This window comes from Lissotriton helveticus, chromosome 6 (assembly GCF_964261635.1).
Source record: "Lissotriton helveticus chromosome 6, aLisHel1.1, whole genome shotgun sequence".
NCBI classification, from domain to species: Eukaryota; Metazoa; Chordata; class Amphibia; order Caudata; family Salamandridae; genus Lissotriton; species Lissotriton helveticus.
Window position 1 is genome coordinate 889,592,128 of NC_136067.1, and position 21,282 is coordinate 889,613,409.

General features: G+C 43.3%; 2 protein-coding genes across 13 annotated transcripts in view; one reads left to right on the top strand and one right to left on the bottom strand.

The window, feature by feature from the left end:
* Positions 1 to 21,282, bottom strand: part of KPNA5 (karyopherin subunit alpha 5) — a 418,555-nt gene that overhangs the window by 240,174 nt on the left and 157,099 nt on the right. The window lies entirely within an intron of this gene.
* Positions 1 to 21,282, top strand: part of LOC144763165 (uncharacterized) — a 233,432-nt gene that overhangs the window by 125,430 nt on the left and 86,720 nt on the right. The window lies entirely within an intron of this gene.

A 21,282-nucleotide genomic window follows, 5' to 3' on the forward strand; every position in this document is an offset into this window, starting at 1 on the left:
TGAACCTAGCCTGCACATAACAGCACTGATATTCAGAGGTGTTACTTTTTAACGTCTCATAATGAAATAATCTTAATCAAGGCAATTTTCAAAATGACATGATTTGCAGGCAAGAACAGGTTTACCATGGTATCCTTAACGAATCACAGCAGCTTGCAGTGGTGAACCAATATAATAAGGCAAACAACTTGAATACACCTAACTGCCTTAGCTTTAGTCAGGAAAAAAGATTACGCGAACTCTAAATTACATATTTTCTTCTAGGTATTTGTAAAAAACAAAAAAAGAAGTGATGCTCTAAATAATGTTATTTTCAAAGCATAAATAAACCAGTTTCAATCACAATAAAGGTTACATTTAGAGGTGTGCAAAATGTAAGTTTCTCAGGCTTAAATGTGTACTGTTGATAACCCCACAACTCAACGAAGCACGATTTCAGGGAATTTATTCTGCAAACACCTTTTTGAATAAGTTTCACAGTTTCGTCTGCAAAACCTATTTCTGACAAAAAAACGCACAAGATACTTGGAGGTTAAGCACTAGTGACATCTCATAATGGGGAAGCTTTTTATAGGAAGGGTTTCTTGACTTCTGGATGTGTCCTGCAGCACACTTATAATGTGGATACTCCAAAGCAAAATATAAATTAGAACTAAGGTCACATCTTGTGCCAAACCTAGAAATGTAAAAAAAGATGCATCTGCCTAACTACATATAAATAATGCTGTAACATTTAAACAGATTTAAAACAAGCATTTGTAATGCAATAGGTCTCGCATTAGGAAAGTTTGAGCTATTGGTATTGTAAATGACAATTTTTTTATTTATGGGTTGGTTTTGAAAATAGCTAAATTAATTGCTTTGTCATTTACAATGCCAATAGTTATATTTTTGGCAAATGTGACACCTATAGCATTTTTAATGCAATATGTGTTGTATTTACGAGACTTAGATGTATTGATATTACAAATAACAATGGCTTTTAATTTTTTTAAATAATTAATACTTAAATAAAAGTTATTGTAATTTATAATGGAAATAACGTAAACTTTTGTAAATAACTTTTGTGAAGATTATGTTCAGTGTATTTTATTGTGACGAAAATCTAAGAACAGAAGTGAAATATTAACATCTTTTTGTGACATTTGTAATAAAGCTTGAAACATTGATAGAACATATTTAAACCAGTTGTTGTTGAATGGTTGCACAGATTGATGCTGTGGTAGCGCATAGTGATGCTGTGGTGCCCCTAAGTGATGCTGAAGTGCCCCTGAGTGATGCTGTGGTGCCCCTGAGTGATGCTGAGGTGATGCGATAGATAGATAGAATGAGGGCGATAAATAGAGGGCGGGCGATAGGTAGAGGGCGATAGACAGAGTGAGGGCGATAGATAGAGGGAGGGCGATAGATAGAGTGAGGGCGATAGATAGAGTGAGGGCGATAGACAGATAGAGTGAGGGCGATAGATAGATAGAGTGATGGCGATAGATAGAGTGAGTGCGATAGAGTGAGTGCGATAGATTGATAGATAGAGGGCGATAGAGTGAGGGCGATAGATAAGATAGATTGATAGTGAGGGGCGATAGATAGATTGATAGAGTGAGGGTATAGATAGAGTGAGGGCGATAGAGTGAGGGCGATAGATAGATGGATAGAGTAATTATGTGGTATGTAATTATGTGGCACTGAGTGGTATTTGGAGTGTATGTTGCATTGAGTGCAGTGTAAATATGTAGCATATAATTATGTGGCACTAAGTGGTATTTGGAGTGTATGTTGCATTGAGTGCAGTGTAATTATGTGGCGTGTAATTGTGTTGCACTTAGTGATATTTGGAGTGAATGTTGCATTGAGTGCAGTGTAATTATGTGGTGTGTGATTATGTGGCACTGAGTGGTATTTGGAGTGTATGTTGCATTGAGTGCAATGTAATTATGTGGCGTGTAATTATGTGGCACTGAGTGGTATTTGGAGTGAATGTTGCGTTGAGTGCAGTGTAATTATGTGGCATGTAATTATGTGGCACTGAGCGGTATTTGGAGTGTATGTTGCATTGAGTGCAGTGTAATTATGTGGCGTGTAATTATGTGGCACTGAGTGGTATTTGGAGTGTATGTTGCGTTGAGCGCAGTGTAATTATGTAGCATATTATTATGTGGCACTGAGTGGTATTGTCTGGAGTGTTTGTTGTATTCAGTAGAGTGTAATTATGTGGCGTGTAATTATGTGGCACTGAGTGGTATTTGGAGTGTATGTTGCATTGAGTGCAGTGTAATTATGTGGCGGGTAATTATGTGGCACTGAGTGGTATTTGGAGTGTATGTTGCATTGAGGGTGCAGAGTATGTGAGGGTGCAGAGTGTGTGAGGGTGCAGAGTGTGTGGCCTAAAGTAGAGTATGGGCGCAGTGTGTGTGTGACCTAAAGTAGTGTGTGGGCGCAGTGTGTGTGGCCTAAAGTAGTGTGTGGGTCGAGTGTGTGTGGGCACAGTGTGTGTGGCCTAAAGTAGTGTGTGGGCGCAGTGTGTGTGGCCTAAAGTAGTGTGTGGGCGCAGTGTGCGTGGCCTAAAGTAGTGTGTGGGTGCAGTGTGCGTGGCCTACAGTAGTGTGTGGGTGCAGTGTGCGTGGCCTACAGTAGTGTGTGGGCGCAGTGTGTGTGGCCTAAAGTAGTGTGTGGGCGCAGTGTGTGTGGCCTAAAGTAGTGTGTGGGTGCAGTGTGTGTGGCCTAAAGTAGTGTGTGGGCGCAGTGTGTGGCCTAAAGTAGTATGTGGGCGCAGTGTGCGTGGCCTAAAGTAGTGTGTGGGCGCAGTGTGCGTGGCCTAAAGTAGTGTGTGGGCACAGTGTGCGTGGCCTAAAGTCGTGTGTGGGTGCAGTGTGCGTGGCCTAAAGTAGTGTGTGGGCGCAGTGTGCGTGGCCTAAAGTAGTGTGTGGGCGCAGTGTGTGTGGGCGCAGTGTGTGTGGCCTAAAGTAGTGTGTGGGCGCAGTGTGTGTGGCCTAAAGTAGTGTGAGGGCGCAGTGTACTAAAGTAGTGTGTCCACTCATTTGTCAGCAGCGAGCGCAGATGCTCTTCGAGGGTCTTTGCTTAGTTTTCACACAGTCTCTCACACGAGTCTGTCCTTACTTGAAAGCAGGAAAAGGGCGCGTTCCTGAGTTGTGAACAGCTAATGTGAACATCAGCTTAGAGAGCGAAGTGGCATGCTGTAGGGGCAGCATGAGAAGATCACCAGGAAACTACATGTCACCAAGAACGCAGTGCTTTAGTCCTGGATTTTACTGTGCATTTTGGGGGCTGTAGTTCTAGTTCACTTCTCGTGCTCTAACGTGAAAACAATGATTTCTATATGAGAAAATCAGGACTGAAGCATTTCATCCTTGGTGATATGAGGTTATATGGTAATCTGAGGCATTTTAGAAAGTCGTCCTTTCACACTGTGAATGTCACAAAAAATATTAAAATAGCACAAAATAGCAAATTACCAAGCTAATAAGGAGCTCACAATTTAGTCTAACAGTATTGACTGACTCTAAATTGCATTTATATGTAGAGGTGATACAGCTCCAAGAGCTATTGTTTCTTTACAGCATCAAATACACATATAAACCGATCAGAAGCATTGTGTAGCTAATGAAGCAGCCAACAGAATCAGAGGATGGAGGCAAAAAAGTGTTAGCTACGTGGACAGATGGTACGCCTATTTAGCATTATTCATCCATTGTATTAAATGCTTCACCTTATAGCCATAACATAGCAAAACCAGCACACAGAAAAGTTTAAAATTCCACTTAGCACCATTAAGAACAAATGTAGAAAAATGCATTCCGTTTCCTTCATGAAAGTAAGCTCAGTTTGCCATATTTTCAAAAAACTAAGAGACAATGACAGTAATGTAACAATGTTTGTCCTTTCATCCTGGAGACAACAGAAATCAGTTCCAGCGCTGAACAATTATCTGGTGCAAAGAAGGAAAAAGTAGTGATAGTGTCAGCACTCTGCAGATAACAAACTAGAAAGGTAAGGAAGTGTAGGAGCCTGTCAGGAGAAGGCAGAGTAGTGGAGATGACTGGTGGTCGGTGGCTACTGGGCGCCCAGTCTCCATTATCATGGCGAACTCTCACAGTATAATACGGTAGTCAGTGGTGCGGGAGATGCTTTTAAAACATTTAATGAACATGAATCTTTTAAAAGAAAGAAGCGAAACATCTAGAAAGAACACGGCGGAACCAGAGGAAGTGAGCAGATGCTTGGGGCTTGGAAGGTACGGGTGAGAATTGCCAATGGAATAAAACTTGCCAGTGGGCCCTTAGTTACTCCAAGCCTGTCTCTTCCTGCAGCTAGCATTTAGCTTTTTGAAATAAAGGTCTGCACACTGCTCTATGTGAAGTGAATTACATTTTAGAGAGCAGGACAGGATGAGAGAGGGAGCTTGGGGGTGAATGCCGCCTCTTCCCCGTTGTGTGAGGAGGCCCTGGTCAGACTGCGCTAAGGAGAGACGGAGGAGATGGAAAGGCAGGGCTGGGAGAAAAAGCACGACAGGAGGAGGTAGTAATATGGGCATTGGACAGTAAGAGACAGAGGAAAGCGATCTAGGTTACAGAGGCATGAGAAAGGAGAACTTTGGAGGGAAAGGGGAGAAACGTGGAGATATCAGTGAGAAAAAGTAGTGGTAGGCATGGAAGGAAGATGATGAAACAATAAGGAACAGGATAAGCGAAAGATACGAGACAAACCAGTGGATACGTGCTCAGGAGCAGATAAGGGAAACGAGAGACTGCGGAAGAGGTAAAGAGTCAGGCACGAGAGGAGAGAGTCAAAATATTGAGATATCACTGCAGTCCTTTGGCTAAAGTTTGTTTATAATGGGACACATAATCATGTGTACTTTTACATAATGTAGTGAACATAGTCACCTTCAGTGAAATTAAATTAACTCTTTATCTTCACCCAAGCACTGCAAATAACAGAGGGTAGTATTACACAGTATTGGTGGTATTCAATTTACCAACCTTCCACCCGGAGCTCATTAACTGCTTACACTCAAGCCCACTCCCTAGCCCCGCCCAAACTCCGCAACTTCTTTGGGTGAGTACCTGCACTTGTTTTTCCCCATTTGAACACTGACGTAAGTAAAGTATAGTTCATCCTGTAGGTCCTGCCCACATATAGAAATCATTTCGTGTCTAACTCACTAGAAACCAATAGGTACCGAGGAAACAGACAGTAACCCCAACAATTACATTGCTTTTGACGACACAGTCCAAACTACCAAAACATTCACAAACAAGCCAGCGCTGAGGGGCGCTCAGCCAATGGCGCGCTAGCAGGGCGGAGTCCCGGAGGCGGTCGAAGGGCAGGGGCTACGAATCCTGCGCAGCCGCCATCCTGCCCCGCCCGTGCACCACAGCCGCAGTTCCCGCAGCACACCGCAGGTCCCGCCGGAGCTGCAGAAAGTTAGCAGGCTAGAAGTTGTCAGCCTGTCCCTGCTCGGGAGCCCCTGGCCGCGTCGCCCCCGCCCGCCCATCAATCGGGAGCCGAGGACCCGGCGCTCCATGGAGGATTGTCCCCAACAGCAGCGGTGAGGAGTGTGTGTGTGTGCCTGCGCGCGTGTGTGTGTGTGCATGCATGCGTGCGTGTGTGTGTGTGTGTGCCTGCGTGAGTGTGGCTGTGTGTGTGTATGTGTTATTCACTTGCTGAGAATGTGGGATAGGAGATGTGCACGGCGCCGGGCTGGGAGGCAGACCCGGAACACACCTTGGGAGAATCGTCGGGCTTGTAGGTCCTGGTCTTCTGTCAGTTCTCCAAGAAGTTTTTGTGGATAATTTTTGTAAGTCCCAGGATTTGGAGAAGTACCACCAGCACCACCAGCACCACCATTTTGGCAGTTAGGACTCCCTCCAGCAGAGGCCAGCTTCAGGGTTTAAGGCTTCAGGAGCTTGTTATGTTCCTGTAGATCACAAAGGAGGTCAGCCAACAAGCCCCTGGAGTCACTGGTGGTGGTCCTGGGTTCTAGGAGATGGTCCAATTCTCCTTCAAGCAGCAAGACAGTCCTTCAAGCAAAAGAGCAGTCCTCTGGTGGCAGGGCAGTCCTTCTGAAGTCTGCCACAGGTCCAGGAGTGTACTGGAGAGTTGTTCTGAGGGTTCAATATTTATACCCGGTGCCAGTCTTTCTGTGCTGAGGAACACTCTGGCTACACCCACATCAGGCTCTGGAAAGTTCTTCCCTTCCCCTGAAAGGGCTCCAAGATGCCTGGGGTGATAAAAGGATAGTGTCTGGTTTCTTTGTGTGTGCTGGAGGCAAGCCCTTGGAGCAGTTCTGCCCAAGCCATTCTGGTATGATGACCCGTCATTCCCACACATAGTTCCCTTATTTGATACTGTCTGGGAGAACTACAAAAAGCCCAACAGCAGAGCCATTCAGTCATGTGACCCAGGACAATGGCAGAAGGCGCAAATGGTTAGGATAAGAAATTGCAAAACTTACTAAAAGTGACAGTTTCAGAAATGTGACTTAAAATCTGACTTTACAGTCAAAGAGAATTTTAAATTACAATTCATTTGAGTCTAAACATGATATCTTTAAGTGCTCCCAATGCAAAGTTAGCACTTATTAAAAGTAATAAGGTAACCCAATGTTATCCTATAAGAGAGGTAGGCCTTGCAGTAATGAAAAACTAATCTAGGTCATTCTTTTTAAATATCGTGCACCCTGCTCTATAGGCGTTTAGGGCCATCTTTAGGGCTGACGTATGTACATTAAGAGGGAAGGTTTAGGCCTGGCAAAAGGTTTATTTTGCCAGGTTGAAATAGCAGTTTAATACTCCACAACAGGCAGCAATGGTAGGCCTAACCCATGTTTCAAAGAACTACTTTCCATAAAAAATTCTATTAGTGAGGCTGCATGAGTGCTGCAGGCTCAGTAGTAGTATTTAATGTACAGCCCCTGGGTACAGGTAGTGCCATATACTAGACACCGACATGTAAATTAAATGCGCCAATCAAGTGTAAGCCAATTTTTTTTTTTTTTTTATTATTTGGAAACCTCAGAAATAGCACTTAAAACCAATACAGGCATGGGCCTACAGCCATTCAGGTCGGCCGCAATTTAGGATCAAAAAACAATACAGAATAAAAGAACACAAGTCAGCATCGCCAGCGCCGAAATCATAGCAAATCGAAAGAACAGGAGTTACATGTGAGCGTGGCCACTAAATATCAGGATATGAGAGGCTTCCATTTTATAATATAGGAGGGAGGATCCGAGAACATACAGTCAGGCAAAGTCAATTTCGAAGCAAGTCATAAAATAGGGTATTCGCCGTCTATACCAATGTGAAAAGAGTTACCTGAAATTCGTGTGAATCAGAATGTCAGTTTACAATAGCTACGCGCCAACCCCATGCCCCATCCATCAGGGTCAACAGATGTTATAAGACAAACGCAACGCATCTCGCCAAATTCCGACCCAAAAAAGAACAAGACTGGACCCCCCACCCAAGCGAAATATGGAAAAGACAAAAAAGAAATACGAGAAGAAAGAGAAAAAGAAGGGCCATAGAAACCAAAAAAGGAACGAAAACAAATCCCATCCCCCACCCTGCATACCAGCAGAAGGCTACGGCCCACCCCCCCCTACAGGCATGCCTGTCGCCCCAAGCACTAAAACCCCGTTACAAGAAAATGGAGGAGGACCCCTGCACCCGCCCCCTGTCCCCCCCCCCCACCGCCTCCCAGAAGAGAGTGTAAGCTCCCCAAGAGGGGAGGTAGCCATCATCATGTGTCCGTTACACACCCCCACAATCACAACAGCGAGCCAAGTTCTGCGTCATCACCAAAGGCATCGAATCGGTAAAACAATCATGCGATGCTCATCCCTGGCCAGTCCGAGTAAAAGTAGACGAACACTCCGACCCAGCAGTTCCATAGGCAGGCAATCCCGGTGACCAAATTTGCTTCTCAGGAGCCAGCCAGGCGCTCAGCAAAGGCAGCTGTACAGTAGCAAATCCCCTCCGCCAATAGTCACTGTCCGATAGTGAAAGGGCCCGGCGATGCTGTTTGATGGCGAGTACATATGTCGGAAATCCAGAAGGAAAGTCGGTCGCGCAAAGCAAGCCGGCAGGCTCACGGTAGTTGAAATCCAGGATCTCACGCCCCAAGAAATCCACGGTGGCAAACGACTGAGCAGTAACAGCCGACCGACCCATCGTATTCCCATCAGCGCTCCTAGGTCCCATGTCAGGAACCATAGACGCCAGCGAGTCATGGAGGGCCAACAATATACAGTTCAGGGAGGAATGAAAGTCATTAACAGCCAAAAAGACATCCCTCAGTGTGTACTCCCTTTCTCCACTGTCAGCGGTGGCAACGCTCCTCGCTCCCGGGAACCCCCTAGGCAGGATAGTAAACATCGTAGCAGGCGTCCGGAGTCTCATTATCACCCGGTAGAACATGTTGGGGCCGGAGTGGAGTAGGACCCTCATAAGTGCAGCTTCACCAGCCTCTCACCCGCCATGCCCAGGGGAAGATCCATAGTCCAGCGCCTACCGCGGCCGGCAGGCGATCTCACTGAGGGCCATATCACCCCGGGCAGCACAGCACAAGATTCAATGTGGGCGACTGAAAGAACATCTGGTCTCCGGAGCTCCGACGCAGAGAAAATCAGTCAGAAGCGTGCCATGTGATCACAAGCTCTAGCATCGCACTCCGCTGGCGTCCGTCAACAAAGCCACAAACAGCGACCTCCGCGGGGGTCAACCGGTCCTTTACGCTGGCCGCATCCGCTGTTGATCAATTCCACCCCGGCCACGTCACAGCTCAAGGTCCGGGCTTACGACTGGCGCAGGCCGCTTTGTTCGCGGCGACGCCACGCAGCCATCCAAGGTGATCGCGAACCCAGAGTTGCACGGGAGGGCATCGCGCTACCTCCGCCGTGCGGGGGTATGGTGCAGACTCAGGATAAATTACAGGATGCTAGGGAGGGAGAGGGCGAGCGGCGGAGCCGGGCTTCTAAGCTGCCATTTTGGATGCCGTCTTGGCTCCTCCTCCAAGTGTAAGCCAATTTTAACTTGTTTTAGGGAGCGAGCACATGCACTTTAGCACTGGTTAGCAGTGGTAAAGTGCACAGTCCTAAATCCACCAAAATTAAATTCATAAAAAAGAAGAGATGAAGGCAAAATGTTTAGGGAAATACCTCGCCAAGGATATAAAGTCTAACAGTGACTGTGTACTGTGATGATTCCATTCCTTTGGTTTAACTAAGCACAGGTTTGAAGCACTGATCCCATTCTAACATTGGTAAATGCAAGGTTAGACAAAGGAATATGTTCACATATGCAAATTCTGCTCAGCATTGTCTTTTCTCTGAAAGATCCAGGCAGCTTTTAAAGCTAAACTGTATCATCTGTCTTATCGGTCATGTTATATTTTTGAGCTAAGAGATTTGAAAAGAGCTCAGATGGATACCCATAGGTGTCCTGGCACCAAATACTAGAAGTAGTGTATGTCATGTCTATATGCTGCTGTAAGGTACTATATAATATTGATTAGGGTTTCAAGAATAGCAACATACTCATTCACAGACCTCTCAAACGTTGGAGAAAGGTGTTCCAAAGACATGGCGGCATAACCCAGAGCAATTAGCCCAATGTGCTTGTTTTTCTTTTATATAGGCACTTTCAAAGGTAGGCTCCGCAGGATCTCGAGGATTATGTAGGCTTCGGGCGGGTCAGTTCTGCCTTTAGAAAAAGAGTGCCCGAACTGTAGAAAACTAGACGCACAATGCTAACTACTTTGGACTCCACCCACTGAAACACTAAAAGAGAATGCAGCGAGGGTAGCCATAAATATCCATTTTAGTATTATCAGTAAACAGGCTTATACATTCTACAATCTCTTGTTGGGAAAGAAGATGCTTTGCAAACCAAGGTAGAACTCATTTCCAAAATCCAATAGGAAAAGCATCAGAACTACCAGTGTCTTCACACATTGTGGATACACCACGTATGGAATTAGCTCACATAGTAGCTCTTGGTGAAAATTACATGTTTTCAACACTGCTGATATTTGTGGTTTTTATTGTCAATCCTTTGACCAACTGTACTCCTAGGTTCCTAACCTGGGTTTTTGAAGTATGGTGCAACAAAATTGTGTGGCGAAATGGGGAGCTCCATAACCAGTGATGAAAGCCCCCAATCAACATCAAAGCATCAACACCAGAAGATAGGAAAATATGAAAAGCATCCATAGAAAACTATGAGAATTTAAAAAGTCAATGTAACTCAATTGTATTGGATCCATATTATTAGGATTACTTCAGAGACAGAGAGGTATTATAAGATCAAATAATGGCCCAGTTAACAGTTTATAAGAGTGTGAATCTGAACTTCACTGACTCAGCAGACGTACAGCAGTTCCAGTCTCATTGTCGCCGTCAGAAGCCTGCTTGTGGCCTAAAGCCAGCTCCAATTCACCAGCACCAACTCTAGATGCAGCGATCCCGGCTGCTTCTTCAATCTTATGCCGTGCTGATGTGACAGCAGTCCCGGGCAATGGACCTGGATGACCCAGTGTTCTACCACATCTCCCTGCAGCTCGCTACCACTGCCAGTTCGAAATTCCCTTGGGGAGTGGAGGGCCATTGGGAGTGTGCTGGGGGCTGAACATTGACAGTGTCATTGGGAAAATCAGCTAAGGCTTCTGGGGGAAGCAGGAGGGTAGTGGGAACTACCCTATTCTTGGAGCTCTGTGCCCCGTTTTTAGGCCGAGCTGGTGTAAGCAGTGCGAAGCACTGCGTCCAGCGAAGCATCTATTGTTACTCACTTCCTGGGAATGTGAGACAGGGGCTGGGCACTCGCTTGGCTGTCTGAGATTTCAGCGTGTGTGCGCGCTTTTGCTCTTCGCATCACGTGTACTGCTGGGCGCTGGCGTTCTGCTGTTGTGAGCGCGCTACCCAAGCTGGCTAATACGTTAATACAACAATAATATGTCCAAATGTTATTTCAGGTGCATCGCGTTACAGGCTGTGGGGGTCGTTGGTGTCACGCCTAGCTGTCCCCCTATTTATTAACTATGGTTCACGTGGTTATGGGGTGATACTACACAAACTACAAGGTATGGGGTAGCAACAGGAAGATCTCTTTACGGGCCCCAAAAGGGGTGGGAGCAGTGTAAAAGATTCTGCAAGGAGTGCTACTAGCTGGAAAATATGTCAATATTCCTACAGGAAAGTATCAGAAATTGTAGTGATGACGCATGATAAACCAGTAGGACGCCTTGGAGATTAGATTGCCCGCCTCTGAAACATCCAGTGATGTGCATTTTACACGTTAAGATCCCTACAAAGTTATTACAGCCTTCCTTCCTGCTGGTGATAGGGAGAATTATACCACTATATTCTGTCATATTGACATTTATTATTTGCAGTGCTTAGTAGCTCTATGTAAGAAACAAGTTGTGGTAACTGGGGAAATTTACAAATGCTCTAGTTAAAGGTAATAAAGGTATCCTCATGCAGTAAAAGTGCAAAACGGTGCGCGTTTACTTTCCATGATGCTTCAAGCTGTATTCTTTTTTAGCGTTCCTTTACGCCCTGTTTTTTTAAATTAAATATTGTAATTATGCATGTAAAATGGGGAAAAACAAAACTGCGGAAACTATATAAACAAACTGGTCTGTTCTAACGAAGTTCCATTCCTGTGCTAATAGTAACGCATTCCCAGGAGCAAGCAGGCATGCATGAAATAACTTTTTTATACACACAACCCCTTTGACAGCAACATTTGTGCACCAGCCCACAATCCCGTCACAGGGATGCCAAATGTCAGCAGCTGCATACTTGCACGAAATTAAATAAAGAGCATGGTATTCTATGCACAGGTAAAGCCTGGTGTGTACTATGGACAGCACAAAGCCCCAGCCACATCAGTACAGCACACAAGGAAGAACCTACAGACCATGTTAAAACGACATTACATATAGGACACGGCTTTAAGCTACTGATGTTTGCACTAAATAAACAAGGGTTGGCTGCAACCTATACTATGTGAATAAAGAGGATGTGACCTTATAGCTGGAGCGGTCGACCTCGAAGCTGAGAAACAGGGTTCGAGTCTCGGCTCAATATACTGTGATTCTGGGTAAATCACTTTATCTCCCCGCGCCCAGCAAAAATTAACGCGTGTGTCTGGAACGCAACTGGTGCTCATGTAAAGCGTTTTGATATCTTCGGGTCAAGTTCGCGCTATATAAAACTTGGTGTTGTCCTGTGCACAGGTGTACTGAGTCAAAATACACCATTAACCTCTGGAACCTATTGAGGGACATTGATGTTCTCTACTATATTATGGACTAAACTTATGAAAAAAAAACGGTCTCCAAAAAAACTTCACCTGAAAACCGTTATCATTAAGTTCCAAAAAGCCTAACCCATGAGCATGTGGCAGTAACAGCTATCTAAGCTACCATAACTTGAGCGTCATAAACATACAACTGTCATCATAAACAACAGCATTAAAGGCAACATCAATGAATTGACAGATGATAATATCAATCACACTAATGACTGCACTGCATTTGAAACATGGGTGGGTTTGGCAAGGGTACAAATAGGGACAAGAAGACATCTATATACCATATACAATCTAAACCTTACGTACGCCACTGCTTGTCTGTGCAGTGAAGAGATTTGCTGCAGATTTACACATGCGACTTTACACCTAGTGATGAAGTGGATTATATCTAGCTCAGCTCCTTCCTGCTCCACGCAGGATACAAATTAGGGAGAGCTGCATAAGGTACTTGTCATCGAGGCACCACTTATAAATGTCCTTGCCAGGTGGCATGAAAGAAAAAACGCTGTAAACGTGTTTGGCTACCTAGAGACCATGTTTTCAAGAGCCTCGAAAGTCTAAAATGAAGAAACGTTGTTATGACTCAAAACCTGGATATCTATTAAATTCCACAGTTATGGCTGGTTATGCGATGCTAAAAGTTGTTTAATGTCAATGATGATGCATTTATGATGACATTTTTGATGTTGAGTGTGAAATCTTAGGAATACTGGGGGAATGTCATGCTTAATATATGTATGTATCAATTAAAAAATAAAGTTATATTTTGGCTTAAAAAAAATCGCCCTCTTCCCCCTAATGTGAATGGTGAAATTCTACATGTTAGGCGCCTTCCTTGGTTAGGGCCCAGCAAAAAGAATATCACGGGGGATGTCATTATAATTAACTTTAGAGATACAAAGGCAGTTAGCTACATTTTAGATTGGTTTCCCCCCACTGACAGTAATTTGATTATCCCTCGCAACCTGACCTATTTTTATCCCAGAAATATGATAACCCTTTCAAATTCCAGGCCGCAGGACTACTATCAGGATGATATCATCAGACCCTTATTACATCGAGAGCCCAACTACGTTGGGCCTCATCCGGAGTCACGAGCAGATTATCCCAGGCCTTTATTCCAATGTCAGGATGCTTTCACTAGGTTTCAACCTATACAGCAGGAAGAACACCACAGAAATATACCTAATTATCAGTATAATTATACTAACCCTCCAGGTAATTATTATTCTTCACTCTGGAGAAATTCCTCTACACAGGAGGGCAGCTTTAATTACCATCCAATAACAAGACCATTTTTTATTCCCACACAAAATCGTTTTAACATTCTGTCCGGTTTAGATGACTTTGAATGACCATTACTTACTCCAACTCTTGGGGATAATTCTGATTTGCTCCCTTCAGTGAAACTAAGATCACCCCAAAAGGTACTCCTATTGGAGGATCGCCGTGGCAGTCTTTCTTCCACTGGTGAAGGTCCAATAGAGGATACAGATATTATTGTTTTGACAGAAAGTCCAAGGACTATAATACAGGATGCCTCCCCATTATTACAGGGACACAATATGGTCACTTCAACCTTAACTACTACCCTGATTCTTTCTATCCTTTTTTGGAATATTGCGGGTCTCTGCTCTAAAGTTGACCAACCGAACTGGCTAGAAACAATCAGAAAACATAACATAGTATGCTGCCAGGAAACATGGTCAGTAACCGCAATTCACCTCCAGGGGTATAGATTGTTTCAGTCAAGTGCACGTCCATCACCTGCCGGTAGACCTAAGGGAGGCTTATCAGTTTATGTATCCAATACCCTTACATTTGAAAAAATGGTAGAAATTTCTACTGATGAGAATTATCAGTTAATTAAATTCTCAGTAAATCAAGGGCATACATATTTCCTGTTAAACTTTTATAATAATCTTTCACCACCTGATTTTGAGAAAGTCCTAAATAGGATACTTTCGGTTTTAGATGAGCAACTGAATAAATGTCCTTCTCAGTCTTTTAAATTAATTTGGGGTGGCGATTTCAATATTGCTTTATGTAAAGATTATACTAACTCAAACTGTGGAGTTGTAGATGAGGAGGGGGCTTCCATAACGCATTTCGCACACTCCAGTGCTGGGAACATTTTAAGTGAAAAGCTTTTTACCCTAGGACTGGGGTTTGCGAATGAACTTGTTGAACCCCCAATTGATTTTCCCCCACCTTTCATGGCAGGGGTTGTAATACCACAATTGATTTTATTTTGATTTCCTATCACATGAAGGAGGAATTGATTACATTTAATACTGGCGGCGACATTAATAGTAATCATTTTTCTAATAGTGTCACTATCTCAGTCCCTACAGGGCGTGATCTCACAGGTAACCCTGGATTGTTAATCCAAAAAGCCCTGTCCTTAGATAAAATTAATGGTTACTCTGTAAAATGGGCCAGAGTAGACCCGGATGTTATCACATCTAATGTCGTTCCCAAAGCACTTCCTATGTTGGAAACGTGTCTAAATTTGCACTCCACTGTTGATATTTTAACTAGTTTCATTAATATTGCTAAAGTAATTAGTAAGGAGCTGCTCCGCAAACAAAAGCAGACTGGTTTTCAGTCTAATGGGTGGTTCAAATCGGAATGTCGCAGAGCCCTTTCGAATTTAAAAAGGGCCCTGCACAAAACCGAGAGGGATCAGCAAGAAATCAGGTAGCTGAGAAGGCTTTATAACTTGGCGAAAAAAGAATGTAGAAAGGAGAGGAAAAAAGATCTGTGGGCAAAGCTCCATGAGAGCTGCAATAGAAAGGATAGTAAAATGTTCTGAAAAGTGGTTAATTCACCCTTCCTGAACGATGCGAACACTGGTCCTAGTATAGAGGTAGCAATCAATGCAGACGGATGGGTTTCCCATTTTTCAAAAATATTTTCAGTAGAAGTTGTTGAACCAACTGTAAGTACAAATATATCTCCATATCCTATCGATTTAACCTTTAGCCTTGAGGAAGTAACCGAGGCCTTGTCATCCTCGAAATCTGGTAAAGCCCCGGGGCCGGACGGCGTTCCGCTAGATATTTACACTCATACCCAGGAACTCTGGGCACCAGTTTTAACCAGAGTACTTGAAGCAGCCCTAAAAGGGGGACTTGTTAAATCTTGGTCAACTTCTATCCTGCTTCCGATCTTTAAGAAGGGTGATCGTAATAACCCGGCTTGCTACAGGCCCATTTCCCTCCTGGACTCATTTGGTAAAGTTGCAGGTCGGTTGATCCTAGACAGACTGCGGATCTGGTCAGAGGATAACAACATTCTGACCGACCTGCAATATGGCTTCCGGGAGGGACTGGGCACAGTAGAGCAGGCTTTGAATCTCTCCCTTCTAATTGGGAAGTATGCCCAGGCCAAGAAAGGCAACCTCCACCTGGTCTATGTGGATTTGACCGCAGCCTTTGACTGTGTTTCACATTCAAGGCTGTGGTCAACCCTAATAGAATTGGGTGTAGACTTCCGGACAGTATCCTTTTTACGTGAGCTGTATCAGGGAGCAACGGCCAGGGTCAGATTCGGGATGAATGGGGAGCTTACTCTTCCCTTTCCAGTTACAAAGGGGGTTAGACAGGGATGTGTCCTAGCTCCCTTCTTATTTAATCTCTATACAAATGGGCTTGAGAAGGCCATGTTAGAAGGGAGCCAGGATCTACCTGCTATTGTTCATCGCCCTATTCCCGCGTTACTTTACGCGGATGACGCAGTGATTATGGCGCGAACTCCAGTACAATTCCAAATACAGCTAAATTCCTACTGTAACTTCATGGCCTCATTGGATCTCAAGGTTAATATCAAAAACACATTTGTTATGCTTTTTGGAAAAAAGACAACCAAGAATAAATCGATATTTATTGAAGAATCTAAGCTGGAGTGTACTAAGACATACCCCTACTTAGGCATTTTATTTGATAGTGTTTCTTCCTGGAAACCTGCCATCGTTAGCAGGCACCTCCTATTTTTAAGAGCCACATCCGCCCTAATCGTGTTTGCACGCAAAGTAGGGAAGCCCCCCCCTAAAGAACTTTTACAAATATATTATTCGAAGTGCCATAGCGTAGCTGTTTATTGCGCTGGGGTGTGGGGCTACGTTCCAGCGGACATCTTGCAGAGGGTGGAGAATACTTTGATCTGTTATCTGCTGGCCGTTTCACAGCATTCTCCAACTTATGCTTGTCACATCGAACTGGGGATGGACGATATAGCTGATTATATAAAACTTCAGCCAATATTATTGTGGCACCGTATTTGGACAACAGAACAATGTAGCTTAACTCATGCATTAATTTTAGACTGTTTGGGCCTAGACAATTGGTCAAATATTCCGTGGCTGTCCTTTGTACATGATTCTCTCAGGGATTTGAATCTTTCTATATATTTTAATGAACCTACGCTTTTAACTGATATTACAAGAAAGACCCTGAGACTATCATGCTTGTCACATTTAAGAGAGCTACGTATAGCCCAAGAATCTAATAAAGCTTCGAATCGACACATGTTAAGTATTCAATGTAATCAGGGCATTCAACCGTATCTAACGTTTTGTTTGACCAACTATGAAAACTATATGTTGACACGGTTCAGATTTAACACTTTCTTTCGTCTGATTACATTTCCGAGGAGACAAGATTGGTCTTCCTCAATTATCCGGTGTCCATGCGATGGTATCTCTGAACAGTCTAACATTCATGTAGTACTGTTCTGTAAGTTCTACGACCTACCACGCAAACGCTGGTTAATTCCAATACTGTTGTCCCAAGGACTGAAGAGATGCCGCCCCGCTTTTCTGACTTTACAACATCTAGAAACAGTATCAAATGCCAAAAGTATTGCTATGTTCCTTAAAAACTGTTTTAAAATTCGATATACTTATGACCAATTATAGTTTCAATATTGCACTATAATATTTCTTCTTTGAAATTTGAACTGTCTATATGCACTTGGTTTGATAACATACAATTAACTGGATGCATTCAAACCTTTTACGATACTAACTGTAGTTACAAAAGACTCTAATCGGCAATCGTAATTCAATTGTTTAATACTAATTTTAGTTTGTTTTTATGCCTGTATGATGAAACTGTATAACATGCTGGTTGCTTTTATGATTTTATTTTGCTCTAAAATCGAATAAAGCTTTTTACTGCTACTACTATATATGTATGTATGTATACTTTGGTATTTTTAAAGCTCAAACCTAGCACGCTATAAACACAGTGGTGTTTATGCAAAAAAGGAGAAGAAAACACCATCCATCTCCTTTGCATACAGCCTAACTTGAATGAAGAAAGAAGGGGGACACTTAAGAGCCATTTTTACACGCGTGGAATTCGGTCCTGTAGACAAGCAGGTAGAATATGTCTAAAATCAACAGATATAGTTCTGGACTCCGCTTTTGTAAAATGTATACTAATGGTAAAAAATAAATTAGACTCCTGAGACTAGACGTTAAAATCCCTGCAGAGGAAAATTGCATAACTATTATCAACAAGCATTTGCAATGCAAAAGGTTTGGCATTTACGCGAGTTTAAGCTATTGGCTTTGTAAATAATAATGCCTTTTATTTATGTTTTAAAAACGTAAACAAAAATAAAAGGCATTGTCATTTACAATGTCAATAGCTCAAACTCACGTAAATGCGAGACCTATTGCATTGCAAATGCTTGTTGGTGGGGTCACTTGTAGGCTGGAGGAAGCAGCCAACTAAGGGGAACAGAGTGCAGAGCGCATGGATTCTACTGGTAATCAAGGGAGCTAAGGACGTTTAGGACACCAAAGAGATATAATTGTCAGGAGGCATGAGGTGAGTCTAACATTACATACTACCTCGCTTTAATTAATTGGCCAGTTTACATCTCTGGTTTCTGTTTTCCTTTTTTATCTTATTTGGATGGACGCAAGGAGGCGCTAATTAATATGAACCATACAAAAACCCAATGCCTGTCTTTTTTGATGGTTTAAACAGTTACAGCACCTCTTCAGCAATTTTGCAGGGCTTATACTTTATGTATCAATTTAAACTGTTATTTCCCTCCTATTTTGCCTGTACTTTCCAGCGCCTGTACTTCCTTCGACTCAACATACAGTGAACAGTTAGAAAGTGCAACCTGAATGTTCCTAGTATTAAGAGGATAAGTCATGATATCAGGTCCAATAGGTCTGACATATCTCACAGAGATTTCTTCTCAATTTGGAATACAATTTGGAATAAATAAGGCAAAGAAAAATTCAAAGCATCTGTTACACAATCTCACATATTAATAGTAGATATATGTGGAAAATGAAAACACTTTCACAGAAGGTACAGACAAAGGTCCTGATTTAGATCTCGGAAGACAGGCTGCTCCGTCACAATGATGTCTGCCGAAATATAAATACCATTATATCCTATGGGATTTATATTTTGGCATGCGGGATGTCACTGTTGTTAGAGTAACCCATCCCCCAAGTTACCTACAAAGATGAGCAATAGCACAAAGGAAGGGAAAGACAACTGCTCCCCAGATTTTGCAATTGCTAATACCATGGGGAATGAAGTGACTAATTCCAAAACCAACTTTAAAAATGCAAAACAAGGCATGAGGAACATGGAGTGTTCACAGATGGAAACAACTATGTGAAGACAAGATAATTGATCTACTAAGGTGGATCAGGTAGTCACTTTTGAACATCAACTAATGGATATGGATCAAATAACTAAAAGAACCAAAGCAAATAAAGCACAATTAACAATTACTGACAAGGCAACCATCAATTGCTTTGCGTCAATAATACAGTCACAGAGCAGCAACCTTCATAACATGGCTAATATTGTCAATTCTAATTGTGAAAATATGTACAACATTTAACACAAGTGTAACATTCTTCAGAACCACATTCGAGGGAATCATCACAGATTACAACTATAGAGGAGATAAAGATCATATCAATAAGTCATGCGGAACTAGCCGATGACTTTCTTGGGAAATCAATTGAAAGGAGAGAAGATGCAAGGTCTGTTGGATACGGTGACGCCAATAAAACAAAAGTCTCAGCATCCAGACAATTCTCAAGCACTTTGAATGACTCAGTGTTATTAAAAAAGGTCGAACAGTTCTCCGGGATACATTTTCCAAGCCAGTAAGTAATTCATCTGTTCGATCACAACTAGACACTTCTCATCAACGAACACATTTACAAACAAACGTCTGATGCCAAATTTCTGATCATATGTCATAGGAATTAACTTCACCAGTATAGCCTTTACTAGCAGCAATGAGGGCATTCAGTTCCTCACCAACACAGATATAGAATACTTTTTTTTAAAGCTTTATTTATTATTGCAGTATTACAATACCAAAGATTGAACACTATCGAAATCACGTTAGGCAATGTATCAGAACAAAACATAGTACTGTAAGCAGTACGCACGTTTTTTTGTAAAATCATTTTTATTGGCATTTGTATTTTATAAGTACAGTACATCATAAGCAAACTATGGTAGAACATATTCTGATCAAGTATACATCTATAATGGGGTAGAGTATTGTCTCAGTACATGACACCTTCAACATTTCAATAAGTAGTAATTGTAGGAAGGTGGATACCTGACTATGGTTACCCCAGATTTTTTGCCTTGTGTTTAGCTGATTTTCGACTTAGTTGGCCTGGGATCCTGCTAATCAGGGCCCCAGGCTACCTGCTCTCTCTGTAAAATGGACTCCATGTACCCTAGGTACATAATTAATTGGATATTGAGTCACCTTACCAGCCCCTGTATAGTGTACTATAGGTACCCAGGGCATAGGTGCACCCAAGGCCTACCAGGGGCTGCAGCATATCTTTTGCCACCCCTGGCTGGCCATCCAAACTGACACAACTGGCTGATCACTCAGCTGGGGCAAGGTCGTGTAATCACCCCTTGCTTAGGTATAGTATTCCTATATCTAACCTTATAATCTAGACACATATGCACCTATAAGTCACTCCTATGGCAGGCCTTTACAATCCTGGAGGCAGAGTGCTTGGTTTTATGTGAGATGGTGCTCTAGCATGAGCTGAGCCTGTCTGCAGCTTCCGGAACCATGTCCTTGTAGCTGTTATAGTATATTGCCATATCATATACTCTTAAGTGCATTATAATCCTCGCGGTTATTGCTAACTTTGGTTTGGCTTTATCAAAACATGTTGTGTAAGGTGTCATACGCTTTGGAATACTACCCCCTCGCCAATTCTGGCGACAGGGGTAGCATTCCACCCTTCTAGGGGAAGAAGACATGTTACTTTCCTTAATCCCGGTTAAAGTTAACCAGAGCCTCAGCATCACAACATGGATGCTGCTGCCACAGACACAAGTCTGACCTTCTGCTGCTGAGGGCCCTTCCAGCGAGGGAGGCTTGGACAATAGGTTTCCTGTCACAGGGAGGTGCTAGCACAACCCCAGACAGGAGATAGTGGATTGGGGAAGGGAGGGCTGAATGAAACGAGACACTGCCTGGGGCACACAAGGGGTCCCATGCATAGGCCAGTTCAAACCGGTGCTGGGGCACTCCAGCCCCAGCTCTGGCGCGAAACTGGACAAAGGGGAAGGGGTGTAACCACCCCCTTCCTGGGTCCCACCCATAGGAGGGACCTAGCAGGTAATCCAGCCCCTTGATTTGAAATAAAGGTAGGAGCTGTGTCCTTAGACTTTAGATAATCCTGACTGAAACTCTGATATGAAACTCTGGACCCTTCGACATCCTACTTGACGTAGAAGACTGAAGAATCTCCCTTGTGGTCAAGGAGTGACCACCCTGTGCAAGCAGGCACCATCAAGCGTTCAACGGTTTGCTTTGTTGTTGCTCCCGCCGGAGCTCGTACGACAGAGACCGACAAGAACCGGACTTCCAGACATCCAACAGCCCGATCCACAGCCACAGCAAAGCTGAG